Raw genomic sequence first — 20145 nt, forward strand, 5'->3', positions numbered from 1 at the left:
AAGTAAAACTTAGAAGAAAAATTAAAACCTTGAGTATATGCACTGTTAGCAGCTTTGTCTAAAATACATACAGTAAATACCACCCAGTGCAACTTATCTGAATTAGCAACTTAGGACATTTTTTTAGCAAGACTGAACATCTTAAGCATCTGTATGAGCTGACATTTTTAATGTACTTGTACTTTTCTGCACAAACAAAGGATAAAAAATGAACTGAAACCTTCAATCCCTCATGCCTTTTTTTCCCCCCTGTGCCTTAAAAATACCCACTTGATATTTAAATAAAATAAAATTAGATAAATAAGTTCAATTGTAATGACAATGTGATGTAGATTGTTTGTGCCAAATTCAAGCCTGGTAGGAAATGATTTTCCTCTTGCTGGAAGAATTATACACTAATTAACCCTCTGGAAATAAGTGTTTAAAATGGAGAGTGCGTTAGAAATGTAAAGAAACATTTTTACATAGCTTATCTTAGTTCATTTTTTTAATGTGTAAAAATGTTTGAGGATTACTTCATTTTTCTTTCTCTCCTCATCCCTCCTCCCTCCTCCTGTCCGATGTAGGCCAAATCCTGCCAGGCAGATTAACACAAACTCAATAGGCCAAATTCCAGTGTGATTTAAACAGGAGGTAAATTGGCAATATAAACAACTGTAATTTACATACTAAGTGTTAAGAGCTGGTTGAAAGAATTGCATGGAGGAAGTCACTCGCAGTGCATATCAAGGTTTTATTAGTCCAGCAGAACCTAGAAACTATGCCATATAGCACTGAATGCCATCTGATAGTATAGCATACATTAATATTAATAAGGTCATAGCTTATAAAGTAATCCAATAAGAGTAGAAAGGGAAAAGTAAACTCCAGAGTTTGTTTTTCTTAATTTTCTCATCTTCAGATTGTAGAGAAATGTGTCTATTTTCCTATTTATGTGGGTCTATTCCTATCCAATATTTTTCTTAATGATCTGGGTAAGTATGTTTGTTAAATTTGTAGACGCCATCAGAACAGGAGAGACAGCAAATGTTTTACAGCACATGATTACAGTTCAAAGTGAACTTGAATTCTAGATAAGAGCTCAAAAAAGGAACTCTCCTCAATAGAAGCAAATACAATTTTTAATGCATAAAGCTAACGATTGTGAAAACACAGGACGGAAATCTCTTGCTCAGCCAACAGATCGACAGAAAAAAAAAAAAGTCATGACTTTTTCATGGATCATTAGATGAATATAGCCAGTGATATGACGTTGCCACAATAGAGGTAAACATTATGCTGAGATGCATAATTGAAGGTCATCTCTACAAAACCTGTTCAGCTTCAGGCCTCAGCAAGAACATTGTCCAGTTTAGATGCTGCCTTTCAGGATAAATGGGGGGGAATTAGCGAGAATGGAGGGAAGGCCAGCAATCAGAGGTCTAAAACCCGTCACCTAGGAGAAAAGATTGAACGGAAGCTGCTCAGTCTAGGAGCATCGTGAGGGAGGACATGATCACAGTCTTCAAAGAAAGTAATAACCTTTATTTTTCATCGTCCTGATACACTGGAAAAGACAGAAAGATTTTAAAATCCAACAGGGAAAATTTACTTTACATATTAGGAAAAGCTCTTGACAGTGAGGCTAGAGAAGCAATAGAAAAGGTTGTCTGCGGAAGCTGTGCAGTGTCTACCTTTGACAGCCCTCGAGATGAGATTAGAGAAACATCTGTAAGGAGCGACAGTGACAGCCAGCCAGGCGTGGGAACAGAAGGTGGACTTCCATCCTCAGGAGGCCTGAGAGTCCTCCTCCTGCCAGGGGGAAACGTCTCAAATTCCAGGAGATTCTGTGATGTTACGGGCAATGACAAGAAGTCATCGGTGCTATCACCCGTTTGAATAGCTAAATGGAAGTGCGATGTTGCCTGTGACAAGTTATTTGCTTAGCATTATCGTTCATGGTCCAGCGAGGGTTGAAGAGTGTGTCCTTAAGCAGCCATGATGAATACTTTTATTATCTCTAATCCATATTTTATAGACTTATCTCATTCTACAGTGTTACATGCAGGAAAGATGAGACAGACAAGAATATTATAGCCCATATTCATCACACTCTTTCTCATGTGCTTGGAGAATAGCTTCATACTGTAGTCAATGGAAAATAATAGTCTCCATCAGAAGTTAACTCAGATTTTAGGGACATTGAATCACTGGACAGAGGTGCTTATCTCTTCCTACTGACTAGAGAGGGAACCTGAGATGGAGAGGCTTCTGATTCAAGCTCCTGAGTAGTGATCTGAATTTAGGAAGGATGGATCTGAATTTAGGAAGGAGGTACTCTGGCACACACAGAAAGTCAGTTGTAGCTTGGACTGGGACCCATCACACTCCTGATTTAATCAAAATAAGTGTTTTGTTTAACAGAACTTCTTGATTTGTTGTAATACAGACAGACTTTAGCTATGCCAGTCAGTTTACTATTGTTCCAAAGAAATTTTAAATAGATCTATGAACAGGTTTCTTTATCTGTATTTCTTGCTACTTCTGTCAGCACTAAGGCATGGAGCCCATCTGGCCCTGGAAAGATTTTTTTTTTTTTTGCCGTGATGCTGATTATTCTGAAGACAATTGTCCAAAAGGAGAGCAAGAGACGGTTGCTATTTTTCTTTGATTTTTCATTGGCTAGAATGTCTGTCTCCTATTGCAAATTGACTTAAATTCCTTACATCTGCTGCTGGCAACCTAATCTAAATGTAAATTAAAATAAATACATTTCTTGGGAAAAAAAAAAAAAGAAAAAAAAAAGAAGAGGGGGAGAAAAAAACCCAAACTTGAAACACTCAGAACCTTAGTATATTTCGTAGCATCCTAATTATTTTTGTGTCATCTCTCTCTTGCTTTCAAAAATTTTTCTAATGATATCACTCAGGTTTCTTGGAGACATAAAGAAGGACTCCTGGGCTGCAGTTATTTTATGAATAATCAGGATGGGATATTTCAGGAATCTCCAAATTCTTTCCAGACTTGGAGACAAATGGGGATGAGGCTGTTCGCCAACTTTAAACAGTGGCAGTAGATGGAAAGAAGCCAAGCAGAAGACTTGGAGTGATGTTGACTGGAATAAGAAAGAAGAAACATTTACAAGCAGCTGCTATTTTTTTATTACATTAATTTTTTTTTCCCTTTTTTAATGAGTTTTCAAAATATTAGCATGAATACAAAATCTCAGTCTTAAGCAATGTATTTACTCTGTTCCTGTAGTTGCCAGGAAGGCTCAACATATTGTAGACTTCAGCTTTTTGTATATAAAATACCTTTTGTATTACAAAAGTTTACTTCTCTTCCTTTCCCCTTTTCCCTTTTCTGAAACATATACCCAATGGGGTAAGGTTGCCTGAGATTCTGGATCTTATTTTGAACTTTGCAATTCTAGGACTTCCTGGCTGATTTTATTCTGTGAAATATGTGTTCCTTTTAATTTATTCTAAATTATCTTTCAACATGGAAGGAATAGCTAATTCAGAGAATTGGTTATAGCTTACGCAGTCTTTCAGTGCGAGGTTATCAGTTCAGATCCAGCCCAGACAGCAAGGGGTCAAAAGCAGCCACTTACTGATAAGTGTTTGGCACCCTTACGGAAAGAAGTTCCCAGTGTTGGATTCCTGGTGGAGAAGTGTTCCCATCACACTGCCACAGGTTTGGCACAAGCTGGCAACCCCACTGCCAATTTCCACAGAGAGTTCAAGGAAAGAAGCAGACACTGAGTGAGTTTTTCTTTCCCAAGCATGGATGATATTTTTATATCAGATTGGAGGCCTAACAGCAAGAGCTCATTCTATCACATCTCCCTATGATCTACTGCAACAGTCTCTGGATAAATGAAAAGGTTGCTGGAATTTAAAGACAAAAGAAAGCAGCTGGTTTCTCAACCCCTGCATTGCACAGGTCAAGTCTTTGTGCCCTATGATGTGCACTATTTTGCCTATGTGTACTGAGCACAGTAACACATACTTTCTGTAGCTTGCCTTTCAGAGTGGTATCTCTCAATATAAGGAGAATCAGAGATAAAAACTCATTTCCGTTTGTAGTTTGTTCCAATAGCTAACAATTTTGACTGTCAAAAAAATCGTCTTTTGTTTTTCAGGTGTTTTTCTTTCTGTCCCTCAGCTTTGAGCCATGTGTTATTTTATACATTCCTGTTTAATTACATTTGGTCACCAGTAAATGAAAGTCTTTATTTCCAGTATCTTTAAGAAATCTAAACTAGACCACCAAATAAATTTAAAATTTAACTTTTGCCTTCATCTTAATTCTACAAAGGACTGTAAAACAAAATGCTAAAAGAGCTTGTTCTTTCAGCTTGACTAATAAAGGTCACTCAGGTTCTTTCTTTTTAATTTTTAAATGACTGTTTAAACCACCTTCATTTCAGACAGTGAACTCCAAATAGGCATACACATATCTGGGTGCTTACCTCAGCTGGAAATGAGCATGTCATTAAATTTACAAAGCCAATTCTAAATAATAGCAGCATAAACAGTAAATGCTTAAAGGTGGCCTAATAACATATCAAAATAACTCCAGCCAAACAAACAACTAAAAAACCAACCCAAAAAGCAAAATTAACAGAACAACCAACCCCTTCACAATCTATAGAAAACTAGAGCTCAGCTCAGTTACTTATTTATATGTTCATACTTTTGTGTGAGATGTCCTGGAGCAGTAGCGGGGCATCCACATAGTTTTGTCAGAAATGGTCAAGAACCTGTAGGAATCTTGTGCCTTTCTGCAGTGCTAACTGGAAGCCATGCAGGATGCTCAAGGGCGTCCCTGGTGCTACCAGGTGTCTGTGCGCAGGGACCAACTCCAGATGGTGAGTCCCGAAGAAAACCCCCATTTTATCATCATATCTGAAGTGTGGCTGTGTTTCTGGCTGCCACATTTCTTGCTCTGTGTTTGCTCAGATTCTGCAGCCCAGTAAATATAATAATACCCATGCTAATAAGAAGCCATGGGGTTTATAGTAACAATGTGCTGATAACAGGTTAAGGCTTGTATTAACTGAATAGCGTAAAGCCTCAGGACCTGTCAGACTTTGCCCGGACTTGTCTTGGCTGGCCTTGAGCTTATTTTAGCTTGTTCATTAGTTGTAGCAGTAAATTGCCACAATGACTGTTCTAACTGGTTATTAGCTTTAGCTTAACCTTGTGCAATTGTATAGTTTAGCACCTAAAGAATTTACACCACATCTGGCAACGGTCTAACAAACTAAGCGATAGCTTTGTAAGCAAAGCTTCAGGCAAGTAAGAAGAGGAAGAATGATCAAACAGATTGTCTGAAAATACGTAAAACTAACCCCAAAATACCTAAGACTAAGGAGGAAGAAACAACCAACCACTGTTTTCAGCCCACATAAATTGCATGAAGTGCAATGGCTGCAGGTTCCCTACTGTCTGCATAAGTCATTCCCTTTCTACCCCACTTGCCAGAAGCCGCTCCTAAATTAGCACGTCCCAGCGAAACTGCAGCTTGTTCTCCATTTGGATGATTTAACCTGCTCCCAACAGCAGCCTGGACAAGAGCAAGTAGGCAGTCTGCCACTCTGCTTTTGCCTTTTAGCAGAACAGAGGAAAGAGAAACACTCAATAAAGCATGGGCAAAAAAAAGCAACAGCTATGTCACTCCTCAGAAGGGTGTCTCCTGTGGAAGAATAATTATGAGGCCTTATGTTATTTATTATCTCCATTAATGACTATGAAGTAAGCATAAAATATAAATATAACATTGCTAATCATAAAATGCAGGAGAAAAAAAAAGCATAATAAATAAGGATAAGGTTGGCGTCTTGTTCAACTTAGTGTAGATTGTCAGTAAGTAAAAAGCCTCAGTTCAATGAAGCCCAATGGAAACTAAGAAATCTACAAAGAGGTAGCATAGTCTGTACCCACTCAGTGAGAATCCATATCTAGGAAAACCCAAGTCCAAAGAGAATATGGAGTCTGCAGTGGACGTTTAACTGGATAGGAGTTCCTATGTTAATGCTGATTTTCTTTCTTTCATTCTTCTTTTTTTTTTTTTTCCCTTCCAAAGATGTTATGGAAAAACTGGAAAGGATTCAAGAAAAAAAAATTCAGAAACTGCAGAAAATTACAGTGAGGTTTTTTAACTTTGATATGTGACTTCATTACAGGCAAGGATCGTCATACAAGGAAAAAAATAGTGTGCTAGGAGATCTTTAGCAGGGAAAGGTATACCAAGAGATGCATTAGTCATACCCAGGATTTGAAGTTCAGTTCAAGAGTGGTAAAATGAATATACGGCTTGTGAGATGCAGGAAATAAAACTAAGCCTAGGATTAAGGTAAACTGATTTTACCTACCTTTGTGATAGAAGTAGCTGGTTTAAAAGTTAGCTCTTCAGGCTCCTGCAGTAGTCATGGAAGAGTCAGGTAGCTCCACTGGGTGAATTGTCAAATGAGTCTGGACATGTATCATAGAATGGAGAACTATCCACTCAGTTCTGTGTTTGTGCAGAACTGTCCTCTGCATACCTTTCCATCAACAGGGAGGAGGGGGAGCCAAGTGTCCAATTTAGGTTAGACACTTAATTTAGATGGCTAACAGGCATATGAGAGAAATCCTATGCTGAAAAGATACACTTTTTTTTTTTCATCTTTAGCTCAGGGAGTGTGTGTGTAACTGAAACATTACCTTTTAAAGCTTTTAAAGGAACTTTTGAAGTGCATCCTTCTCTTCAGGGTTTGGCTTAACAAAGCAACACTGGTCTGAAAGTCCTCATTCTCCTAAGTACAGACAGCTTATTGAAGAGAGAAACAGCTTCTTATGGACAGCAGCAGCATACCTAGTTCCTAAAATTGCACAGAGATTTTATAACCTCCAGGAAAGTTGTATGCTCAATCAAAGCATAACCAGCAGATAAACAGTCACAGGAGAATAGATCTATATGTATAACCTTTATTTATCATTCCAATTACTGTTAAGGTATGTTGATAAAACACATATAACTGTTTAATTTTGTCATTCTCTTATCACAGAGAAAGGAGAAGAGTTTGATTCCTAGAAAAAATCCCGGACCAAGACTTGTTCTTCAAGTCAGTCAGAATCCTTTATTCAGTTACCAGGTAGGTAGGGGAGATCGACAGCCAGGATTAGCCACAGTAAATGCAAAAAGATGCCATTTAAATGCAAGAACTTAATAGTGTGAATGGTGGTGTTCCTAGAAACTTGGAGTAAAGGTGGGCAAGGATAAAAACATTATGACATAGCGTTACTTTTTTTTTTTTAAGTAAGGGCAAAGCACCCAAGATCATATTTAGTTTGCTTATTTTAGTCTGCTGATTTACGAACTGCACTGAATAGAAGACAAATTTATTTTAATCCACTGACTATGAAATGCAAAATTCATAAACTGAACAAAGAAGAAGGATCTAGTCCTCCGTATAGCCTAATATTTAGGACAGTCTTCTAGAAAACAAGGAACATGAACTGGGAGTTCAAATTAGTCTTCCATTCTCTGAAAGAACATTTTATTTACAAGAGAATTGCAAAAAAAGGAGTACTTAATATAACCAGGATGTTCTGAGATATGTGTTACTAGTTCTATATGTGAATTTAGCACTGAGGATTGCTCAGTCGGAGGTAGATTGATGGTTTATCCTAAGAGGGACTAAGTGCTGCCAGGAGCAGGTGGAACAGAGAGCAAGCGTTCCTAATTGCTTTCTTAGAAGAGATCCTCTAAATTTCAGCCAAATTCCAATTTAGGCAGAATGTACTCAGTGTGACTCTTGTTTTCAACCTAGAAACTGAAATTTTCCAGGAAACGATATCTGCAGTTCTCTGTCTGGGCTTTTGTGTGGGCAGAGGAGGGGAAGGGGGAGTATGGCATTTTGGATCTAAGTAATTTCTTGCTAGTTTTTCTTTAGATAAATAGGAGAAGTTGAGTCTCTAGGCTCCACAGTCTGGTACATTTCCCAGAACTCACTTGGCCTTGTAGAAGTAATTTAAATAAATAAATGAATAGGAGGTAAAATCTCTTTCAGGGCAGCACTTTCACACTGAAACAGGGGCAACTGTGATGGGTGAGCAGTCAAACATTGCAGTATTTAGCAGCTCTAGGCAGGTTTTAATTGCTGGGTAAATTTCAACTGTATGAGGGCTCCGAGACTTGGATGAGACTCATATTCTAGCAATAATACAAAATTTTTCTTCTAATATAAAAAATATATTCCTAATCTCTATGTTAAATTCATATATAGATATTACTTTCTATAAGTTTTTATCTCCCTTTTTTATTTTCACAGCCTGTCCATTTTATTTTTACATTGGTTGCTTCCTTTAAGAAATACTTGTTCTAAATTTCCACTGGTGAGGGTCTTTTGAAGCTTCTTATTCATACAAAGGAATATATTCAAGATATCCATATTCATAGGTAAGAACCAAATATGATAGTAGTAGCTAAAAGCAGATTCATGAATCCTGTGGGAGTTAAGTTGTCCATGGCAGTATTTGGAGTTATAACATTTACCTGTAAATGATTTCCAGAGATAGAAAAAAACTGGGAACCATTTCTTTACAGCTTTGGGTGTACCATCTCTGTTTTTCAGCTTTAAAAACCTCGGATATGGGAGCCTTTTTCTGTTGTGTTGATATAAGACTCTTCTGTTCAGAAATCTTGGTGGAAGGGGAGTCTTCTGACCTCCAAACTCCTGACTATGGCCCTTCTTTGCACGAAGTGAGAGTCTTTCACTGTGCTCAGAAATGCAGTGAGGCAGGCATGAAAACAGAGAACAGGACCCAGTTCACATGATGGCCAATGTGGAGGTCATTCTAGGTGATGGTGAAACTGTTCCCTCCTCCCAGTCAGGATTTCTCTATGTACTTTCTGACTTGGTCAAACAACAGTTTCAGCAAAAGGCATAACAGAGTTCAAATTACCTCATTAACATCTTAGCACCTTAGTTTTTCTTTCCATTGCAACCCAAAATGTCCCATGAAAATTTTCAGAGCGCGAATTTTCTGCCTCTTCTGAGAACAAGCATGTTAGAAGACCTAACCTGAACTGTCATCACCTGGTAGTAATTCTGCTGTTGACTTCAGCTAGGGGAGTATTTGTGTCTTTCTTCAGTAACACAGTCCACTAGAAATGAGAACGGCAGTACTATCTTGTCCTTACATTATTCTTGTTTGGAGGTAAAAGAAGGCGTTTTCTTCCTCCTTCTCATATCCATCACATTTGCCATTTGGCTTATCACTTTCTGTGAAAAGCTTGGGAAATATTTGCTTATTAGTAGATAACAGAGGTATGTTTTTTCTCCCAGGAACTGAGATAAATTCACCAGGAGGAAGGCAACTGAAAGACAGTATAACTGGTGGAATCAAGGGCAGTGTTTCCTAGTTATATCTCATCTCCTCCCCAGAAGAAGAGAAAGGTCTGAAGTCTTTTGCCACAGTTTTCCTTCCTGGATCTTCTGGGAAGCAAACTCTGGTATGCAAGCCACTGGGGTCCGGGGCACGCTCATGGAGGGCCTGGGACAGGCGAGATGCAGCCTTTGTCTCCCTTCACACAGAGCTGTCCTAATTACTGAAAGCACTTACGTGCATAGATAACTTACAAGGCTTCTTTGCTGTGTTCCCATCATTGGGTTTAAAAACTGCCACCCTGAAATATTGATATTTCCTAAGGACCAGGGTTAAAACTAGAGCCGAGTCTGTCTGCAATGCAATTAAGACCTCAGAGCCGCAATCGTAACCTGATCTGACAACATCAGGAAAAGCCAGCACTGGCTTTGGAACAAGTAACTACCCGCACTCTCCCTTCTGCTTCTCCCTGAAAACCAGCAGCATCTGGGAGAATGCCGCATGAGAGCAACTTGATATAATAACAAAGGTGTGCAAAGTCATATAAATCCAAGGACAACTTTCAGTCATGACCATCTCTCCAAAGCAAGGAGAAGCATCAGAGACTTTTATTGCCTCTGGAGGAAATAATATTAATAATAATAATAATAGTATTAATAATAATAAAAACAACAACAATAACAATAAAAAATGTTGTGACATTCCAAATGTAGCTATGCTTGTGCTTTTTTTTTTTTAATAAGAAAACCACACTCCCCTGATGACAGACCTGCTGAATATTTCTTTCCTTTAGCAAAATCCTGATGAACTGACATTTCAGGTTCATGCAAACAAATTCCCTATAGGATGAATTTATGATTTGTATCATTATTAATATTGCACTTGGACGTGGAATTGCTACTTCAAAAGATTTCACCTCATTTTGGTGAGAATGTGTTTATCTGCAAATCTGCAACTCCTTTAACTTTCTTCCCCTTTTTTGTAAGATGAAGCAGTTAGAAAAATTAAAATAAAATCTATTAACTGCTTGTTACTGCGGGGGGAAATAGCATTGCATCCAAGCTCACATCTGCAACCATTGATTCTGAAGTAGTGACTGACAGGACCCAAATGACTAAGTAGGTTATAACAAGCTAGCTCCAGGCTGGAACAGCCAGTGGAGTGCAGAGGAGAAACACTGGCCTCTAAACTTGTCTTAAGCCAAAAGAAAGGCAGGAGAAAAGGAAAGAAAAAAAGAAAGATGGAAGAAAGAACCCTCTGCCAACAGCCGCTGTCCCTGTTCTCTTGTTCAGCAGCAGCAGCTTGTAATTGCCAGCTTTCTTTAATTCATAGTTATATCTTGAGGGGACAAGAAAGAAAATTCTTTGTAACAGATAGCAATAAAAGTATTATTCATCTAATCATTCACAAACACATGTGTTTGTATTTGGAAGCTATGCCTTCATGTATCCACAGCATAACACATACGCAGAGAGGCAGAAGCAGCCGCAGCAGCGTACAGGGACATAATCCAAATGAACGCCACTCCACTGCACAAAGACACATGTGCACACAATGCATACAATACGCAGCTGAATGTACTCTGCCCAGCTGGACATAGGACTGGAACACATTCAAATGCAAATAACATACATTTTCTATGAGAACTTTGCCCTTCTGAGACTTTGTTTCTTCCTTTTGGGTCACTCCTTTCCCCAGCTCTCTGCGACAGCCATGAAATGCTCTTTCTCCCACCCGAAACGCACACGCTTTGCACTTTTACTGTCATACAGACAAATTATATTGCTCCTTCATGTCTAAGCACTCAGTGTAAATGCAAATATATAATATCACAACATGAGGCAAAAACACACTTCAGGACACTTAAAATGTCATTTCAAAACCAAAGTCCTGATGACTCTCAGGCAATGATTTCTATTATTGCACTGCTGCATTGTGGTGATTATAATTTCACTATAGGTCAGGCTGCAGGAGACCCACACAAGCAGAAAATCTGTTCATACGGCATCATTCCCCAAAATGCTGGCAAGTCTCAGTGAGCTGAAAATGTTCTTCAATTTGTCCCAGTGCAGAATGGGAAATTGTCTGAAATCTAGAAAATGTTCAAGGGTAGCAAATGATATTTCCCACTTTCTTTTACTTAAAAATGAAGATCCTTGATAGACCAGTTAATTCTACTTCAACGGACTTAGGTTCCCAGCTGGAGATCTATTGTATTCAATAAAGCTCTGGCTGAGGCCAGGCTTTGCTTACAATTTGCATGATTCACAGATTTTAAAGGCAGAGGGGACAATGAGATCATTAAAACTGACTTCCTGAATACTGTAAGTCCTTATTTCCAATGGAATATCTCCGCATCGAGCCCACTGAAAGATCTTCCTGTCCTTATGTAAACATTCCTCTTCTCTTTCAAGACTCACTCAAAACTTAGCTACTTCAAGAGATGCTTAATCTTCCAGAGAGGCACCCAAGCTTGATTTAAAGGCATCAAGACAAAAAAGAATCCACTTTTTCCCGTAGCAGTTTGTTCCAGTGGTTAATCACCCGCACTGTTAAAAAATATTGTGCTTTATTTCTAATTTGTCTGGCTTCAGCTTCAGACATCGTCTCTTGTTATGCCTTGCTCTGCTAGATTAAAGAGCTTTTTAGTAGTTAGTGTTTTCTCCCTGTGAATGTACTTAGACAATCTAATCAAATCACCTCTCAATCTTCTTCTTGATAAGGTAAATAGGTAGAGCTTTTTAAGTGTCTCACTATAAGGCATTTTCCATGGCTCTTAAATCATTTTTGTAGTTCTTTTCTGCATCTCCCCTGATTTTTCATCATTGTTTTTGAAAGATGAGCATTAAGAGCATTAAAAAAAAAAAAAGAAATTCTACAATCTGTTTTATCTTTGTCATATACAAATGTTAAACCAGTCCCTATTTCTACTCATCTGTTTAGATAGTCAGGGATTGCATTAGCTTTTTCTCATTATAGCTGCAGCTTGGAGGATTTGCATTGGCTTGTTTGCCCACTATAGCCCGTATAAGCAGAGCTACTACTTCCCACAGTACAGTACAGTCCTCTGTTTCTTAGGTCTGCCTTTCATTTGTTTGACTTATGTTTATTTCTTTACATTACACCAGAAAGAAGGCAAATATTTTCATGCACACTTAGCAATCCTGTTGGAGGAATGGTGTTTGAGTGGCACTCTCCTCAGTAAAAAATCACTCCTCAGTTAAAAATCAAAGCTTTAACAAACAAACAAAAAAAATCAGTGTAAAACCACTTCATTAAATGAATGAGAATGTGTGAAATACCATAATAATAATGAAGAGTACAGAATGGTGACCAAATTCAAGTGGTTTGTTTATATTTCATTTTCTCCTTGCTGTTCGGTGACATGTAGGGTAGGACTTATTTACCCCCATTTAGGCAATTTAAGTAAGCATCTTGTCTATAGTAGTCATCATACCACCCTCTAAATTAATGGCGAGACACAAACCTCTACCCGAAAAAGACATCCTACCATCTTAAACACTATTTTAGAATGGGATGAATGGCCCTCTAAAGATGCTTACCCTTTTCTGTTTGCAACAGAATTGTTTTACGTGATTACCTTACATTAATCACCTAATTTTTAGATGGCTAAAGTTAGGTGAGGTGAATCCCATCCTTATTGCCTTGTGGTTTAATGTTTCTGTGAACTGTTAAAAGTACTATTTATCAGTACAGAGATGGTTGCTATGTAGTAATGGGTGACATGAAGCATGAAATGTGTTTAAAGTGTTCTGACAATTGAAAGGAGCAATATTACTCTGTGAATTCAGAAGTAGTTTGTTTTTAAGGCAAAAAAAGGCAGCTGTATTTAATTCCAGAACTGGAAACCCTTTCGTTACATTACCAAAGGTTCAGTTACCTGAAACACTGTAAAATCAGTGGTCATCATACCTATAGAGAAGTGTAAGGTATTAACTATAGGTCCTTCTGGCAAATTTAAGAATACTAATGAATAGTCTGATGGTTAACTTACAGATGAGACAATGAATAGTCTAGTAGTTAACTAGAAGGTAAGTTTACAATGTAGGGAAAGAAAATGTGTACAAAAGATAAGGTAGTTCAAAGCTACTAAGCAAACTATTATGTAAACTGATGTATAAATCAAGTCATAAGAAACATTTTAGGGGAAAATAGAGACTGCTTCCAATGACTACATTGACTGATATGTCATGGCTTGGCTCAGAGGAAATTAGTGCAAGCGATTGGTCCTATGAAAAGTGAAAATTTTCGGTCCTAGGTGAGATGAAGAGAAATAGCTGAAATGTTATGAACAGCTTGCAGAGCACTTTTTCAAATGCTTGAAGGAAGTCAATATTTCACTTCCAAAAAATTGTGATTGGCTCTCAGATTAATTTAGGCCTTTTGTATTTTTATTAGCTTCAAATCCATACCTTTGATTAGTTGTCAGTCACAACTTGGTTTGCTTTCTTGACCTCTAAACTTTTTCTATGGTGTACCATAACTAGACATGCAAATTTTCTGGAAGTTCTGATGATACAAAGAAATAAATGAACAAAACTCTGACATCCTTTTTCTTGAAAAAATTGAGATGGACAAATTGGAACTATTAGCAACAATCAGTTGTTCATCGAAACTAGGGTGTAGTTATTCCTTCAAGAAATGAAAGTGCATTGTTAATAATTCAGTAACTTCATAGAAAGGGTAAGCAGGATACCTATTGAATAAGTAAATACAAAATCATTTACCTTTGAATAACAACAAATGCACCTAACATTAGAGATGGAGTTGTTCTGCACACAGGACTAGTATTCATTACACCTTGTTTTAGATATTGAAAAAGGTTAGGTGTCTAATCTAAGATAATTTTCTAGACTATGAGCATCAAATAAGGGGATTTTTTCCCATCTCTTCATACTTTTGTAACCAATACAGTAATATGATATGGATTCAGTATGTTGTTACCTGCCACCCCTCCCAAAGTCAGGAAAACTAATATGATATTTATGTGTGTAGCACATACACATCACTATATATCTATAGTAGAATCATATCAAGAGCCTGCCATCATATGGAGTGCTGTAATATACAGGAGTTGTAATAGAAAATATTGCCAGTTTTGAAATAGAGCTGAAGTGCAACTTCAGTATTACCATTATGGATGCTGTCCTAAAAAAAGTCTTTTCCATTCTGAATGAAAGTATTTTACATAACCTTTTTCACTGTTACTGTTTTCATTTTAGACTATGAGACATATTGGAAAAACAAATGAGGCTTTCATTCTTCTGTTTTGTTTTGGTTTTGGTTTGGGTTTTTTTTTTTTTTTAATATCGTTTCCCCTGCATCCTATCCCTGAACAAAAACTCACTTATGAAAGTTTATCTTATTCTTCCATAGCTTTTTGAGACGCATACAGTCTTTACAGGCAGCAAGGACAAAATACAAATAAGCAAACAAAAAAGAGATAGGTAATTGAAAGTACATTATGTTGACTAAAATCTAAATTCTTTTACTAGCAAGCAATCCATATAACCTACCAATCTCTGTAGTGTCTGTTTCAGAGTATTGTTCATCTAACCAGTGGATTGCTTCACCACACATTTTATTTTTGTTGAACTTCAGCTTTCCATATCTTGCAGGATCCAGCCTCATTCCATTTTTGGTGCATGCATCTTTCATATATTTGTGGATGGTTATTATAAATAAACAGCAGGGCTTTAGGAGAACGAATCTTGTCAGATGAACTTGATTGCTTGTTTATGACAGAATTACAAAATTAGTGGCTGAAGGGAATGCATTTGGCATAATATATTTGGATTTTAGTAAATCATTTGATACAGTGTCTCAAAAAATTAGTTCAAATTGGATGAGATATGAACTCAGCTTCATGTACTGAAAACTAACTGAACGCCCATAAAGCAGGAGTAATAGTAAGTGGCACTGAATGGAGATGTCTGGGATTCAGAAGGCCAGCCAATATTGAACTTCTTCATTAAATGTGCATGATGCCGTGATGGAAGGTTGTACAAAGACAAAGAAAAGACACATGGTCTAAGATGAGTAAAAAGGGTTGGGAGAGAATAACTACTCATTTACAAGGAATTGTAATTGATTTCTCTCTTTATTTTCATGAAAATATTTGGAATATATATTACTGTTGAAGAAGCCAGAATATAATCACTATTATCAACTCTCCTTTTTCCCTCTTTTTCTAAATATACCCAACATTATACACTCTATATTTTACATTATGCATTATCTATTGAATATTACTGTGACAGCACCTCACGTCAACTAAGAATTTGCTGTGGATCTTCCTAAATCTTTGCTTAAGTTTTTAATCCTCAAAGAAAATCAAAAGAACTTTAACTGTGAAAAAGTTAATTAGAATAAAGACTAGCTTTATGATTTTCCTAGGGATCAAAGTAAGGCCAAGCAACCTGTAAATATCTAGGTCATCCTTTAGGCCTTTTTTAAAGATGGATTCAATATTTACCTTTCGCTAGTCATTGAGAACTTCACCTGATCACTATAGCCTTTCAGAAATGATACAGAGGTTACTGCAAGGATATCAACCAACTGTCTCAGCAGCCTTGGATGCAGCACATCTGGTCGCATGTGGCTGTGTGGGTCAAGATCCCTTTCTCTCAAGTTACTGCAGCACTTAAATTTATTTGTGTTATATCCCTAAATGTTTGCCTGGGTGAATGAGGAAGGCAGATAATCTGATTTATTATGATAGAGTATATCACTATCTCAGCCAAAATTAGTACTTCAGAATTTACAAAATGATACAGATGTAACATTATTGTTGTATCATATTATTAGATCTTATTACTATATCATATATATGTGTAATGATCTTAAGCCAATTTAGAGTTTTGCTGTGTGTGAGAAGTGACTTGCAAATGCTTTGGCTTAGCAATATTTCTCTTCTCTTAGCTCTCTTTACGCCCCACCTTGCTGCTCTTTCTCTCTCTCTTTCATATTAGATTGTAAGCTCTTTGCAACAGGGCCTGTTCATTTGCATTTGCTCTATAATGTGCATGTCATGCTTGAGAGATACTGACTGTTCTGGTATACATGAGTGCTAGCTACAAGCACTGTCTCCGTTAGATGTACCTGAATTGAACTGTCAAATGGTAAATAGTGTCTGTGGCAAGTACGCTAACTGTGAGTGGCAAAGAAGCCCTGGAGATTGATGAATAATAAATAACAGCTCCCCTTTCTTTGTTAGCAGTATGTCCTTGTTCACTTGTGCCCACGCTGGGCAGATGGTAAGCGCTGAGGGTGAATTCCACAATGCTGGCATGTGGGTGGAGGGGAGGTCTTCACATGGGGAGACTTAATGTTAGCTTAGTCTTTATGTCAGTGCAAGGTACACCTTCAAAAGGATTGAGGCTCAATCTTCTTTTTCCCTTTGCCATGTTTTTCCACTGACAGAGAAAAATAAAATGAGGACTGATCAGAGCATGGGGTCATTTCATTACAGATTCTGCACTGCTAAATCCAGACATCACTGACATTTGATAAAAAAAAAATAAAAGAATGGGAGTAATTACTGGTATTGGTAAAATGTAAACTATTCTCTCTTTCACTTCTTTCCATATATTCCATTACCTCTTTCATGAAGTTGCTGCTGAGATTCTTAACAGATATGTTTTGAGCTTCTTATCTGTACATGTGTTTATGTTTATCAATAATCAATAGGGAAGACACCTTATCCAAAATGTCCATTACCAATGAGTGGTTCAGGTGGTTTTTAGTCTATTTAAGTCTGATTAAATTGTCAGTAGTAAACTGAACAGTAATTTGTTGAACAAAATAAGGAAGACTATTGTTCTGGGTGAAATTCTAACATCCAGATGGTCGTCATTGGGTTTTGGACCTACACACATGTTATGCATGACCGTATAAAATTTACTTAATCACCAAAGTTTTCCGCATATCCAAGTGTAGTGATTACTTGATCTTTTAACTAGTACAACCAACATCTGATTTTCTGAGTCTGTGGGTCACTCTCATCTATTTTATTTACTTGCTATTTCATTGGCAATGAACCATGATGCTGTAATGGAATTAATGAAAAAGAAATTGAATCTTGTGATTGAAAAATGGTCTCCAGCTTTGAAAATAAACATGTCTGCTTTGCTTGAGTACTTATATTCGCTATCTGTTGGAGACCATTATCCAGTCACAACATTCAATACCAATGACATTATGGGGTAAATTCTCATTTTCATTTCCGGCAACTTACAAATGTTTGTGCTTAAGTTGTTTGAAACAAAGACAGGCATGTGAAAATCAAAGGCCAATGAAATGAAAAGAGTCGGAATTTTGGCCACAACTCTAGAATAAGTTTTACTGCAATGTAGACAATTCCTTATAGCAATTTAGGCTGTGACACTCAATAGTGATCATGGTGGAATCCTGCTATAACTCAAAATATCAGCTCCTCTCCTTTTGCAGATCTACAAGTCCTTAATTTTATGACATATTTGGTTGTAAGAAACATATTTCTATGGACCTGAGAGGTCTACAGCTCTGTAGACTTGCAGGTAACATCACACCCCTGAAGTCTGATTAGTCCTTGACACTGGTGGCAGCTTTATAAGAAAGGGCTACAGTTTAGCCCCAAATGCAGTGTAATGTCACTGTGATTCTTCCATTTTAAGGCAGCTAATATTAGCTTCTTAGAATATCTTAGTGCAGGAGGACTGGGGTACTTGATAGAGATGTGGTAACTACAGTTTGGATGTCTTGACGAAGAGCAGGAAAGACAGGCTGATTTCCCACATGAAAGGTAAATATACTAGCTCCTTAAGAGTGTATAACAGCATTTTCTGATTATTCAGTTAAATCAAAATTGTGGTCATGGTTCCATAGTACATAAAGTCCAATTATGCAATTTTATGAATAGCCTTAGTGAGCTTCACCAAGGTTCATATGTAGGACAATGTCTCATTTATGAATCTTGATGGGGACTGACATCAAATAAATGCAGTTGGTCAGCACAGACAAGACAGACACTCCCTGCCACATAAAGTAGACAAAATCCTGGTCAACATGTTGACTTATATATAAGTAAAGCCGAGAATTTATTGTTACTACAGTTGAAATCTTTGATATCTAGTTATTATTAGTCCAGACCTAATGGTACAGAAAAAGGAAGAATGATGCAGCTAAAATTGTTATACACACTTGTGAGTTTCCACCCCTTTTCCTGGTGTTATACTTACCCTCTTCCTCAGGGTCCCAAGGTCAGTGGTTTCATTCTGGTGGTGGCGGTGGTGATGGCAGCAGGGGTTATGGTGAGTTTTCAGCATCCAGAGTCCTTAGCTGGGAAGGATATCATGCTGATGTTGATAGTTTCTTCTTCCTCGCTCTAGGATGCATGTGGGGTCATTTTTACATATTTCCAAACATGTTTTTACACCTTGCTCTTTCTTCATTGGTCTGCACCTCCATGTTACACCTGAATGTACTATATATGTTCCCTTTTATGAACATTACATATTATTTCTTTGTTCTCTTTGTTACCGCTGAAACTAGTTTTGCCCAGCTCCAGGTCTGTTTGTCATTAACTGACCATGGATGAGTTGTTAATAGCCATGGGGTCTCAAGCGGCAGTGTGTGCCCTATCTTTTATCAATACATGCCTGTACTTCTCTGCAGCACATCCCATGTCCCCACTTCTCAAGTCCTCTGTTGTGACACCAGGTCTGTATTTCTCTACACTATGACATTGTGTTAGTCATAAATACCTCATTCTACATAGAATAACTGCTTATTAATGCTTTCTATATATAACTGTGGTTGTACCATACAAAGACAAACAAAAGCAAAGCTAATCAGCCATAGACACCTGGTCAATTAGAAAAAAATACATTTACAACTAAATCAAGTAAAACAGAGCTGCAGGCAGGTCAAGAAAAGATCAGACAGTGCAGGCCTTGCTAACCCCAGACTTCAGGCCTTGCAAACTGAGGACAAACCGTGTGCCCTGCTATCAGCAATGTCAATACAATATTACAGGGCTACCACTGTTAGAGCGCCAAGACTCGATTTAATGCTGCATCAAAGGTAGGCATGTAATTTCAAGTAGTTGTGTAGATGTACTCAGCAGTTAATGGAGAGTAGGGATGTCCAGGAGGGAGTTCATCCAGTTCTGAGGTAACGTCTTAGCAACTAAGAAGCTGAGATGGACCAGGCTGTGGAGCTGTCTGTCTGTTTCTATCGACCATAGCAGGAACATACATACCTAGCTTAGATATTTAGATACTGGATGCAACTTGTCTGGATGTCTGCAATTAGATGAGGTAACTCATATCCTAATTTTAGGTAAACAAGTTGTTAGGATACAATTTCGAGAAACATTAACATCCTGCTTTATTGCCTCCATTTGTTTCTAGATTTGGCAAAATAATTCTATTCGAAATAAGACTTCCCTTCTTGAGATGTGTTTTGTGACGGTGTTTTGTCATAGTTACTATATCTGACAAATAAATAACGGAAGTAATGTCAGTATCTAATGGAATCAGAAAGCTTTTAATAAGTTGATTTGTTTCTATTACATTTTCTACCCATTGTTTCCTTTTTTATATTTTGCTTTGTTTATTTGTATAAATGATAAGGTCTTCTAGGAAAAAGTCTTTATTTGTTTCCATGGCATTATATTATTGGATCCTGTTTCTAGTTCAGGACCTTAAATGCTACCATCATAAGGACAACTATTGTTATCATATCATCATGCTTTCTAAAATTGCTCCATTTTAAAATTCACAACAAA

Source organism: Gymnogyps californianus, chromosome Z (assembly GCF_018139145.2).
Source record: "Gymnogyps californianus isolate 813 chromosome Z, ASM1813914v2, whole genome shotgun sequence".
Classification (NCBI taxonomy): domain Eukaryota; kingdom Metazoa; phylum Chordata; class Aves; order Accipitriformes; family Cathartidae; genus Gymnogyps; species Gymnogyps californianus.